Here is a 13,676-nt window from a genome sequence, read left to right as displayed (position 1 = left end):
ATCACAGTATTTTGAATTGTATGTAATCTCCTTAGATTACTTTTTGTAATTCCCATGTATATATTACAATAATCCAATTTGGAGATCAGTAAAGCATGGATAAGAGTATGCAAATTATGTTCCAAAAATAGTCCCCTAATTGACTGTAACTTTCTCATGGTATAAAAACATGATTTAACTAAATTAGAGACTTGGCAATCAAAATTAAATTGATAGTCAATTGTGACTCCTAAATATTTAAAGGTTGAGACTAGAGGAACTCTCTGTCCTAAGATGTATATTTCCTCTTTTAGTTGAGGAGAGTTTACTAGGCAAGGAAACAAAATGTCTTAAGGACAAGCTGATTAGACTCATTCATCCTCCTACATTGTCTCTCAACACACCCCTCTTGCGAAGCCTAAAATCTAGATTTTAGGTGCTCCAATACCGGGTTACATTAGTATTCTATTAGGGTATCTGGGTGCTCAGATGCTGATATAAAATAAACTCTTACCAGGCAGCATGGAGATGCCTCAAAGTACATGCCCACTTAAAAAAATTACCTCTGTAATGATCAAAATGTGGTTGATTGGAAAAGCCAAACCTACTAGCTAAAAGAAACAAAACAACACAAACACAACATAGTAAGGAAAATTAGATATGTAAAGCGTAAGCTTGGATAACTGCACTGTGACCCACAGGAAAGGAGGCAAATGAAAAAGAAGTTGTCATGAAAGCTCACTCAACCAGTTGCAATAGTCAACCAGTACAGCCTTCCTTGTGGGCCACAGCTTGAGCAAAAAAGCTGACATTTCATTCACAATGATTTCCTTCACACTCTTTTTAGAGCACTGCCATTTGATGTTTTTGATTCACATTCCAAATGTTAGCCAAACTGAATAGAAGTCATTTTGGTATTCAGTCAAGAAATTTCCTTTTTCTAACACTATTTTTTTAAAATCATGCCATTAGTGCACAGAAAAGACAGTAAAGAACATTATCCCAGGACAAGCAGGCAGCATATTCTCACATGTGGGTGACGTCATCCACGGAGCCCCAGCGCGGACAGCTTTTCAAGCAAACTTGATTGAAGTTTCAAGTTTGCACACTGCACCACGCATGTGTGTGCCTTCCTGATCCACTAGAGGGCGCATACCCTCCTCATGGTCCTCAGTTCTTAGTTTTCCGCTGAGCCAGAAAGACCTTGTCTCTCTTCTCTGCGTTCTTCTAAGTGCCTTTCTGGCACCGCGGCTTCTTTATTTTGTTAGGGAGTCGCTGTGCGTTTGTTAATTGATCGTGTATTTCTTTGTTTCAAAAAAAAAAAAAAAGAGGACTTTTTATTGTGTTTTTCCTCCGGCAGGCCCTTCTTGGGCCTCAGCCATGCGGCTAGGCCTCATTTGCCTGCAGCTGTATTTTCTTCTTCCCTGGCCTCTCTCTGGGCTCACCTCGTGTGAGCAGAATGGCCGGGACCCTCTTCCCTTCGTTGGAATCGGACTGTGCAGCTTCGATCCCCGGTAAGTTTTTCTTTCTTTCTTTCTTCTAGGTGCGTTACCTCGGTAACGCCTCCGGCTGAGTCTCAGGCATTCCAGGCATCGAGTGCGATCGTGCCCGCCTCTACGAGACCTTCAAGCGTGCCTCCTTTCATGGGAATACTCATATCGAGGTTGCCCTTATGGAGTGCACTGCTGCACCTTTATTACCAGTTTCATTGGTACGGTGCCGACTTCTGAAACTCGATGTGCCTCGACGTCGACTGGAGCTTCGTGCCTCGACGTCGACTGGAGCTTCGTACGTCGACGGAGGCTTCGTGCCTCGACGGAGGCTTCGTGCCTCGACGGAGGCTTCGTGCCTCGACGGAGGCTTCGTGCCTCGCCGTCGACTGAGGCTTGGTGCCTCGACGGAGGCTTGGTGCCTCGACGTAGGTTTGGTGCCTCGACGGAGGCTTCGTGCCTCGACCTCGACGGGGGTTTCGTGCCTCGACGGAGGCTTCGTGCCTCGACGGAGGCTTCGTGCCTCGCCGTCGACTGAGGCTTGGTGCCTCGCCGTCGACTGAGGCTTGGTGCCTCGACGGAGGCTTCGTACCTCGACGGAGGTTTGGTGCCTCGACGGAGGCTTCGTGCCTCGACGGAGGCTGTGTGCCTCGACGGAGGCTGTGTGCCTCGACGTCGACGGGGGTTTTGTGCCTCGACGTCGACTGAGGCTTCGTGCCTCGGCGTCGACTGAGGCTGCGTGCCTCGACGGAGGCTGCGTGCCTCGACGGAGGCTTGGTGCCTCGACGGAGGCTTGGTGCCTCGACGGAGGCTTGGTGCCTCGACGGAGGCTTGGTGCCTCGACGGAGGCTTGGTGCCCCGACGGAGGCTTGGTGCCCCGACGGAGGCTTGGTGCCCCGACGGAGGCTTCGTGCCTCGACGGAGGCTTCGTGCCTCGACGTCGACGGAGGTTTCGTGCCTCGATGTCGACGGAGGTTTCGTGCCTCAACGGAGGCTTCGTACCTCGACGTCGACGGAGGCTTCGTACGTCGACGGAGGCTTCGTGCCTCGACCTCGACGGAGGCTTCGTACGTCGACGGAGGCTTCGTACCTCGACGTAGACGGAGGCTTCGTGCCCCGACGGAGGCTTCGTGCCTCGACCTCGACGGAGGCTTCGTACGTCGACGGAGGTTTCGTACCTCGACGTCGACGAAGGTTTCGTGCCTCGACGGAGGCTTCGTGCCTCGACGTCGACTGAGGCGTCGTGCCTCGACGGAGGCGTCGTGCCTCGACGTCGACGGAGGTTTCGTGCCTCGACGTCGACGGAGGTTTCGTGCCTCGACGTCGACGGAGGTTTCGTACGTCGACGGAGGTTTCGTGCCTCGACGTCGACTGAGGCTTCGTGCCTCAACGGAGGCTTCGTACCTCGACGTCGACGAAGGTTTCGTGCCTCGACGTCGACTGGGGGCTTGGTGCCTCGACGTCGACTGGGGCTTGGTGCCTCGACTGAGGCTTTGTGCCTCGACGTCGACTGCGGCTTGGTGCCTCACCACCGCCTGAGGCCTTGTGCCTCGACGTAGTATGCGGCTGGGTGCCTCGACGTCGTCTAAGGCTTTGTGCTTTGATTTTCTGACTCAATGTCGACTGGGGCTTGGGGTCTCGATGTCGACTGAGGCTGTGTGTCTTTGTACCTTCAACGTTGGCTGCGGCCGTGTGCTCCGCGTCATTTGACGCTGGTGCTTTGACGTCGCCTGAGGCTTGTGCCTCGACGTCGACTGAGGCTGGGGGCCTCATCGTCGGCTGGAGCTCGGTGCCTCGTCGTTGCCGAGGCTTCGTGCCGTCGACAGAAGCTTTGTGCCTTGACGTCACTTGGGCCGTTTTACCTCGGCAGCGGCTGAGGTATTGGGCCTCGGCGTCGACTGCGGGTTTGCGCCTCGGCGTCTCCAGCTCCGGTTCGAGAGGCTTCCCCGCTTTCTCTTCGGTTCATTCCGGGCAGCCGTGACGGAATCTTGTAGTGCGGAGTTTGGTTTCCTGGAGGAGACTCTCTCCCTGCTCCGGCTCTATTGCTCCCGCCATGCGTCATCTCGCTTGGCGCAGAGTGTGGCTGAGGATCCGAACCTCCAGGGTCGTCTCGCCGCTTTTACTTGCGTGAGTTCTGCGCTTCTTCAGGCCTCTCTTGCGGTGGCCACTAACCGCCTCTCAGACCGCGACCGGTCCTTCGCCCCTCGGGACGCCTTCAGCTAAATCCCGTCTGCCTTGGTGGGTTGGTCTCCTTCTCCGGAGGGGCCCTCTGGATACCTTTCTTGTGTTATCTCGGCCTCCTTCGCAGCAGCCGCAATAGCTGCAGCAGCGCCGGGTTAGGGTTCAGCCGCCGGCTTCGGCGACTCCTGGCCATCCTTTTGACTATTCTCGCATAGCCTCTGGGCTGCTCCCCTTCTGGGGATTCCTCCCCTCCCTTCGGGAGGGGTGTCTCTGTGTCTACGCACCGGGAGTATTGCCTCTCTTCTGTCGGTTGGGCATTCCCATCCTCCCTTCTGCGTCTGGTCCTGGCCCTTCGTGACCTGCACTAGTTTCTAGTACGGGAGTGGGTCAGACTCTGCCACCCCGGTCTCGGGAGTCCGTTGGGGCGGACCTGGACCCAGTTTGTCTGCGCTCCTTCTTGTCTCGGCCTCAGGGGGAGGCCCTTGTTTGTTTATGCCGGAAGGTGGCCCCTCTGTCCTCGGTCCGCCTCCGGTCTTTTCTGCCTCTGCCTCGGCAGGCTGCCTGTCGGCGCTTGAGTCAGCTGGTGTCTCAGCGGTCTTCGGCCTCGGCTGAGCTGTTGCTGATCCTTTTTGGATCAGGGGTCTCCACGGTGATGTCCCGCTGTTCGCCTGGTTTCATCTTCGTGTTCCCCGCTGGACCCGAGCATCTCAGTGATGGCAGGATCGGGATCCCGCTTCCCAGCACATTGTGGTGCCTCCCTCCTGGACACGCTCGTTTCGTTGGTGGGCCACCACTTTGTATCCCCGCATCAGAAGGTTCTGCCGATGGACTCCTCGGCATGGGCTTAGGGGTGCACCTCGACGGCCTTCGGACTCAGGGTCCTTGGTCGGGTGCAGGCTGTCGCAGCCGCATCATTCTGATGGAGCTCCGGGCCATTTACAATGCCGTGGTGGATTTTTGTTATGGGTTGCAAGATTGCGGGGTCCTGGTGCGTCCCGACATCTCGGTGGCGATGTTTCTGTGACCAAGCCAGGGTGTACAGGTTCCCCGTTACTTTGCAGGGAAGCCCTTCGTCATTGGCAGGGGACGTTACACCACTGCTTCTTTCTTCGGGCGGTGTTTTTCCAGGGCGTGCAGCATTGTCTGTTGGACACGTTGAGTCGCCCTTTTCGACCGCATGAATGGTTGCTCCATTCTCGGACTCTGCGGCATGTGGTTGTTCGGTGGGGAACCCAACAGGTAGTTCTGTTCGCTTCGCCCCTCACTCACTGGTTGCCTCGATATTGCTCGAGGATGTTCTCCTGGGTTCGCATCGAGGAGGATGCTTTCCTTCTCGATGTAATGGGCAGGTTCCTCTATGCGTTCCCTCCCTTTACTCTGATTCTCGGGTCTTTGATACACCTCCTGTCGGTCTGCGCCACCAGGATCTTGATGGCTCCTCTGTGGCCCTGGCGGCCATGGTTCTCCCTGCTCCTCCAGCGTGTCAGGGAGACTCAGCTTCTACCTATGTTCCCGTCTCCGCTGTCTCAGTGTTGCGGTTTCTGTTGCATTCCAATCTGCAGTCTCTACACTTATCAGCTTGGTTCCTCGCAACGTGCCTCCCTCCTTCTGTTTCTCTCAGTCGGTGGGGGTGTTCTCGAGGCCTCTCGAAAGATCTCCACTCGGCAATGCTTTTCCCAGATATGGTCCTGATTTGCTGAGTGGTGTGCTGAGCACCGCATGGATTCGCTCTCTGCCTCCTTGCCTTCAGTGCTGGATTTTCTGTTGCACTTGTCTCGGTCTGGTCTCAAATCTACATCTATTCGAGTCCACCTCTGTGCTTTTGCTGCCTTTCTTCGGCCGCTAAATGGGACGCTGCTCTCCGTCCACCAGATGGTTTCCCGTTTTATGAGGGATCTCTTCATTGTACATCCTCCGCTCAAAGCCCCTCCGGTGGTTTGGGATCTTTGTGTGTTCCTGGCTCAATTGGTGATACCTCCATTTGATTCCATTGATGAAGCTCTTTTGAATTACTTCACCTGGCAGGTGGGTTTCCTGGTTGCTCTCACGTCTGCTCGCAGAGTCAGTGAGCTGCAAGCTCTGGTTGCGGACCCGTCTTTTCCTGTATTTCATCATGACACGGTGGTCCTGCGTACTCAACCCCAGTTCTTGTCCAGGGTGGTTTCGGACTTTCCTTTCGATCTTTCCATTGTTCTTCCGGTCTTTTTTCCGAAGCCCCACTCGCCTCCTAGCGAGGTGGCGCTTCACACAATTGACTGTCAGAGGGCGTTGGCTTTTTGTCTTCAACGCACTCAGTCTCCTTGGACGGTTCCTCAATTCTTTTTGTCCTTCGACCCTAATTGGTTGGGACGCCCAGTTTCCAAGCGCACCTTGTCCAACTGGTTGGCTGCTTGTTTTTCCTTTTGCTACGCTCAGGCTGGTCTCGCGCTGCAATGTCGAGTCATGGGACATAAAGTCCGAGCGATGGCGGCTTCTGTAGCTTTCCTCAGGTCGACGCCTATCGAGGAGATTTGCAAGGCTGCCACTTGGTCTTCGGTTCATACTTTCACCTCCCACTACTGCCTGGATACTCTGTCCAGGAGCGACGGCCGGTTTGGCCAGTCGGTTTTGCGTAATCTGTTTTCTTGTATTGCCAACTTCCCTCCGTCCCTTTTTGGTTAGCTTGGAGGTCACCCACATGTGAGAATATGCTGCCTGCTTGTCCTGGGATAAAGCACAGTTACTTACCGTAACAGGTGTTATCCAGGGACAGCAGGCAGATATTCTCACAACCCGCCCGCCTCCCCGAGGTTGGCTTCTTTGCTAGCTATCTGAACTGAGGACCATGAGGAGGGTATGCGCCCTCTAGTGGATCAGGAAGGCACACACATGCGTGGTGCAGTGTGCAAACTTGAAACTTCAATCAAGTTTGCTTGAAAAGCTGTCCGCGCTGGGGCTCCGTGGATGACGTCACCCACATGTGAGAATATCTGCCTGCTGTCCCTGGATAACACCTGTTACGGTAAGTAACTGTGCTATTTCCACTTGCCCTGAGGGAGCTTGGAAGGCTTGAGCATAGGGAAAAGAAATGACTATTCAAGGTCATGCCAGGAATGATAAATAAAGGAACTGTACTGGAGTGTCTAATTTTCTATCTTTGGTTTGGTAACTAGTATGTTATATGAAGCAGATGACAGTACAATATGTCTCCCTTTATGCAGGATCTTCTAGAACTGTTTTAATTTATATTTATGCTGTTAGGATTATGGAAGTAATTACATGGATTATTATAAAATGGCCTACAACTTGGCAATCTTTTGTTCCTCAGTTCCGGGAGGGGGTGGCGCGGTGGATTCCATTTAGGTTGCCCAAAGTTAGGCACTCAGGGCTAGATTCACAAAGCAAACTGTTCGTGTACCAATCGGTTTGCAAACCCTTTGCGACCAGATTTCCCTCCTGCACTATTCACTAACCTCTCCTGTGAACTGCTTCGAATCTGTGCATGCAAATGAGGTGAAACGCATGCAAAGTAGGCAGGGATGCGATTCACAATACAAAATTTCACATCCGACTGGGCTGGCCAATCAACTGGGGACCATTCGACAACGTCTTTCTGATACTGGAATCCTTGCTCTCTGCCCTGCTCTGCAATCTCTCCTGCCTACTCTGCCTCAAATCGCCGCCCTGCTCTGCCCAGATCTCTTGCCTCCTGTCTGCTTGCCCCAAATGCTGCCCTGCTCTGCCCCATGTCTCCTGCCTGTTCACCCTGAATGCCACCCTGCTCTGCCCCGATCTTTGCCCCAAATGCTACCCTGCTCTGCCCCAATCTTGTCTCCTGCCTGCTAGCCCCAAATGCCACCCTGCTCTGCCCTGCACTGCAAGCCCATGGTTTAAACCCATGGGTTTTAAGCTGGTTAAAACAACAGGCTCAATTAAAAAAATAAAAAATAAATCTATGCCGGGCCCGGCTTTCTACACCAGTTCACCAGTTTCACATTCCCCTTCCCTCTGCCCTAGAAAAAAAGAAAGAAAAAAAAAAACTCGGCTGGCCCAGAGGTCCAGTGCATGTGCAGACCATCTACAGATGGTCTGCGCATGCGCTGGGATCGCTATAGAGTGATTTGGGCAAGCAGATGGGGGTGTTCCTCTGATCGCCACCATCTGCATATTGGCGTTTAGAGAATTCATCGGACCTGCCCGGACAGGGCACAATCAAGCAGGTTAGTGAATCTAGCCCTCAGTTTTTGGATCTGCATGCAAAGTAATTGGCTTGATTGGTGATAATTTAATTATTGGCATTAACAAACTTTTAATTGGCAGTCATTAGGAGTTACTATGTGGATCTGCTCTATGCCCTATTCTATAACATGCATGTGTAATTTGCATCATAGCAACTCACATTGGCGTGTTTCCAGAATTTATGTGTGGTGTTATAGAATACCTGTATTTCCACACCTATCTGCCATTAGCTGAGCGCGTGCATTTACACCAGCCTTTATCAAGCTAATGCCCAAAATTAGGTGCAAAATGTGTGCTAAGCAAATATTCTGAATGGTCTTTATTTCAAAAATTTCTTAATCGCTTATAACGAAGCAGTTTACAATTTAAAACATTCACTATGGTTCAGGGGATAACATACATAACAATACTTTCAATACAATAATTCAGAAGACAACAAACAACAATACTTTCAATATACTATGTTTAGTTCACTAAAAATTGCAAAAAAACCTGCAATAAAATTCCATATCATCAATTCTCAATAAAGCTAAGATACAGGCCATAATAAGATTCCTCTTTAGGTATCTCCCTTCAGCATGACTTCAAAGGAAAGCCTCTATATATAATTGTGTTTTTAACATTTTCTTAAACTGTGACTGATCTAAACAGTCCTCAGAATGCCAGGGAGGAGATTCCATAGTTTTACTTCTGCCACAGACATCATTGCTATTTTTGATTTAGCATATCGAACAGAATTCTCCATCCTCGAGGTCAATCTCAATGTACCTTCAGACCTCAAACATCTCCTTGGTTGGTATACCTCCCACAGAGATCGAAAATTTAATGGAACAAGTCCATACAAACTTTGATGCACCACTGATAGCACCTTAAAGCAGACCCTTCGGGCCGCTGGGAATGGGATTCCCGAGATCAACCTCGCCGCAGAGTTCATCAATTGCTGCAAAGCTTTACATTTGATCTTTGCCAATCCCAAATAGAGCACATTACAGTAATCCAACCGTGTCAGGATCAAAGCCTGTACCACTGATCGAAAATCATATGGAAGGAGCATCAGCTTCAATCGATAGAGTGTCCACATTTGTGAATATCCCCCTGAAACAACCCAAGAACCTGTTTCCCAATTGAGAGACTATAGTCTAGACATACACCCAAGATCACCATTTCCCTTTTTATTTGCAGGTTCATACCTTGGATCTGAATTTCATTTGGAAGATTCTCATCCTGCTCATCACTCACTATCATCACTTCAAATTTTCCAACATTTAATTGTAATCCATGGTCTTTCATCCAGTCATTCACTGATTTCATGTACTCATTCAATTCTTTGCCAACCTCCGTCATTCCTTTTTCAATAGGGAAAAAGAAGAGAATATAGTCAGCATATATAACCTATAGTGGACCCGTTGGGGGGGTGGTGGGTGGTAACCCCCCCATTACAGAGGAAACTAATTTTCCCTAAAAAAGAGGGAAAAAGGCTGTTTCCTCTATAATGGGGGGTTTCCCCAACACCCCCTACAATGGGAACGCCAACAATTTCCCCCCACCCATTCGGAGCATTTTAAAAGTGTTTCAATCCAGCACGCTGACGTCCTGCGTGCGATTGTCTGCCTGGCATTATCCGCACACGATTCTCTCATGCGGTTTAGTCTATGTACCGCCAAATACAGTATAATCTCATTATAACGGATTCGCTTATAACGGAACCTCGCTTATAGCAGATGAGGTCCACTGGTCCCGGCTGAGCACCATTATAAACATACAGAAAATCGTCGGATATAGCGGACTCGCATATAACGGACTTTTGGATATAACAGACAGACAATTTGGTCCCCAGAGCCACTTTTAGCTGTAACATAGTAACATAGTAGATGACGGCAGATAAAGACCCGAATGGTCCATCCAGTCTGCCCAATCTGATTCAATTTAAATTATTTTTTTATTTAGTTTCATTTGGCTATAACGGACATGCAGGCTCCGCCTACAAGGTACATGGCATGCCGGTGATATAGCATCAAAATTGGCCCAGAAAAGAATGACAGAGTATTTTTCTTTCCAGTACAGTGTTCTGGTTTGCAATGATTTTGTACCATACCAATGTTTTGCTGAATTTTGTTCTTGATGTTGCTGGTATGGCTTGTGCAGTGACTGTTGTTCATTGATTGTTGCTGGTATGGCTTGTGCAGTGACTGTTGTTCATTGATTGTACATAGTTTCAAGTTGCTCTAAATAAAGTTTTTTAAAAATGCAATTTTGGATATAACGGACTCTGGATATAACGGACCATTTTTCCAGATCCCTTGAAGTCCGTTATAATGAGATTATACTGTATGATTGTGGGGTAACTGGTCTTGTTGGAAAACAACAAAGTTATCTCATTTAGTAGCTCGGTATACCAGCGCTTGTTGTTTATGACCTTGGTGCCCTTTAGGGGTGTGCAGGTCAAAATTTTGGTTTCATTTAGGCCCTCTTTTACAAAGGTGTGCTATGCTTTTTAGCACGCACTAAACATGCGCTAGCCACTAACGCAGCCATAGGATAACATACACGCGTTAGCATTTAGCACATGTTCAGTGCGTGCTAATATTTAGCACGCGCTAAAGAGCATAGAGCACCTTTGTAAAAGAGGGGGCTATTTTCCTGTGTAATTTAAGGAATTTAGGGGTCCTTTTACTAAGCTGCAGTATAAAATGGCCTTAGCATGCTCTTACCTGGGGTTTTCTTGTTTACTAAAACCATTTTTACCATATTCATAAAATGACCATTTTTTAATTTTTCCAATGAATGTCTATGCGCTAATGTTGCCATTAGCACACAGCCATTGCAAAGAATTATCACATGAGCCCTTAGCGACATTTATTTTGTAGGCATTGAGGGCGCATGTGGCAATCCTGCACTAACCAGTTAGCCAACGGTCACGTGGATGCACTAAGAGCCAGATTCTATAAACAGCACCCTAATTTCAGATGCCTAGTGATGCCTAACTTAATTAGCATGGTAATTGACCGTGCCAGTTTTTAGTCAATCAAAACCCCCCAAACAATTAAGAGTTTGATACCTATATGGAAGTACCCACCGATGCCCACCTGAAAAGTAGGCATGGTTAGGGACAAAGAATAGATGTGGTTGACTTAGGCATTGCTAAGCATCCACATTAGGTGCTGGTAAATTAGGCCAAGTTTTACTTGGTCTGATATACTGGCATCTTTCTCTAGGATAACTAGTGATGCCTAATCATGCCTAAATGGAGCCTAGCGGTTAATTGACAACTGCACTGAGCAGTGCCTACAATGTAGGCGCGCTTAGGCATCGTTTATAGAATCTGGCCCTAAATGATTAGTGCAGAAATACCTATTCTCTGCCCCCCAGACTCTTCCTTTCCTGCAACAAAAAAAATAAAAATAAAAAATTTTGCATGTAGTTAGCTTGTACCAATTTGAAACTTAACACAGCGCACATAGAAACATAGAAAAACAAAAGCAGATAAAGACCATATAGCCTATCTAGTCTGCCTAACCATGCCATCTACTATCCTCTCCTGTTCCTTACAGATCCAACATACTTGTCCTAAGCTGACTTGAATTCATATAACATAACAATCCACTTATATACCACTATACCTTTCAGTTCTAAGCAGTTTACAAGGGTCAAGAAACTGTATATCAGGGGTATCTAAACTTTTGGCTTCCCTGGGCCACATTGGCCAAAAAAAAATGTTTCTGGGACCGCACAATTGCGCAAACGCTGCAGCAAGACAGAGGAGGGAGCTGGCAAGACAGTAAACACCAGGGGCAGCAGAGGAAAACACTGCATCACCCTCAACCGGGGCCGCACAAAATATTTCATTGGGCCGCATGCGGCCCTCGGGTCGCAGGTTGAACACCCCTGCTATACATGCATAGTGAATACAACACACATTAAAATTCAGATACACTTTTTATCTCCACCACTTCCACCAGGAGGCTGTTCCAAACATTCACCACCCTTTTCATAAAAACTATTTTCTGAAGTTACTTATGAGTCTACCCCTTTTTACCTTCATCCTATGCCCCCTCATTTCAGAGCTTTCTTTCAAGTGAAAGAGAATCAAGTCATGTGCATTTATGCCATGTAGGTATTTAAGCATCTCTATCATATCTCTATCTTCCATCTACTTCCAGTTACGTTAAGGGAAAGCGACCAGCGAGAGAGGAGGTGGGGCCATTGGACGATGGGGACAGGAAGGGAGTGATTAAGGAGGATAAAGAGGTAGCTGAGAGGTTGAACACGTTCTTCTCGTCGGTTTTCACGAGCGAAGACACAACTAATATACCGAACTCAGAGGAGCTCATGAGTGGGGAACAGGCTGAAAAATTAGAGCACATAGAGGTAAGTAAGGAGGATGTCCTCAAACAGATAGACAGATTAAAATGTGGCAAATCACCGGGCCCGGACGGGATCCACCTAAGGGTTCTGAAGGAACTAAGACAGGAAATAGCGGGCACAATCCAACATGTTTGCAACCTATCCTTGAAAACTGGTGAGGTACCAGAAAGTGGCAAATGTCACACCTATCTTCAAGAAGGGATCGAGGGGTGACCCCGGGAACTACAGGCCGGTGAGCCTGACTTCAATTATAGGGAAGATGGTGGAAGCTATGATCAAGGACGGCATTTGCGAGCACATCGAGAGGAATGGCCTACTGAGAACAAGCCAGCACAGATTCTGCAAGGGAAGATCATGCCTAACGAACCTTCTGTACTTCTTTGAGGGAATAAGCAGTCGGGTGGACAATGGGGAGCCCATAGACATCATTTACCTCGATTTTCAAAAGGCTTTCGACAAGGTGCCACATGAAAGGCTAGTTAAGAAGCTGTGGAGCCACGGGGTGGGAGGGGATGTGCACAGATGGATCAAGCACTGGTTGTCAGGTAGACTGCAGAGGGTCGGAGTAAAGGGTCAATATTCTGACTGGCGGGGAGTCACAAGCGGTGTGCCACAGGGATCGGTGCTGGGGCCGTTACTCTTTAATATATTCATCAATGACCTGGAAAGGGAGGTAAAGTGTGAGGTTATAAAATTCGCAGACGATACCAAACTGTGCGGCAGAGTTAGGACCAGGGAGGAGTGTGAGGACCTGCAAAGGGACCTGGACAAGCTGGAAGACTGGGCAAACAAATGGCAAATGCGCTTCAACGTGGACAAATGCAAGGTCATGCATATAGGGAAAAAGAACCCGTTGTTCAGCTACAAATTGGGAGGGGTATTGTTGGGAGACAGCAGACTCGAGAGAGACTTGGGTGTGCTGGTGGATGCATCACTGAAGCCATCTGCACAGTGCGCGGCAGCCTCGAAAAAAGCCAACAGGATGCTGGGCATCATAAAGAAGGGCATAACAACCAGAACACAGGAAGTCATCATGCCACTGTATAGAGCGATGGTGCGCCCACATCTGGAATACTGCGTTCAGTATTGGTCGCCGCACCTCAAGAAGGACATGGCGGTACTTGAAAGAGTTCAAAGGAGAGCAACGAGAATGGTAAGAGGGCTGGAACACTGCCCATATGCCGAGAGGCTGGATAGGCTGGGGCTCTTCTCTCTGGAGAAAAGGAGGCTCAGGGGAGATATGATAGAAACCTTCAAGATCATGAGGGGCATAGAGAGGGTGGATAGGGACAGATTCTTCAGACTGAAGGGGACAGCTAATACGAGGGGGCATTCTGAGAAACTGAAGGGAGATAGGTTCAAAACAAACGCAAGGAAGTTTTTTTTCACCCAGAGGGTCGTGGACACTTGGAATGCATTACCGGAGGAAGTGATCAGGTAGAG

At 49.1% G+C, this 13,676-nt stretch overlaps 1 protein-coding gene across 3 annotated transcripts in view; it reads left to right on the top strand.

Moving 5' to 3' along the window:
- Positions 1–13,676, top strand: part of PLCB4 (phospholipase C beta 4) — a 714,891-nt gene that overhangs the window by 80,810 nt on the left and 620,405 nt on the right. The gene's annotated exons all lie outside the window — the stretch shown is intronic.

This window comes from Geotrypetes seraphini, chromosome 3 (assembly GCF_902459505.1).
Source record: "Geotrypetes seraphini chromosome 3, aGeoSer1.1, whole genome shotgun sequence".
Lineage (NCBI taxonomy): Eukaryota > Metazoa > Chordata > Amphibia > Gymnophiona > Dermophiidae > Geotrypetes > Geotrypetes seraphini.
The sequence above is the reverse complement of the archived record's forward strand: the minus strand, read 5'-3'. Positions and strand labels throughout refer to the sequence as shown.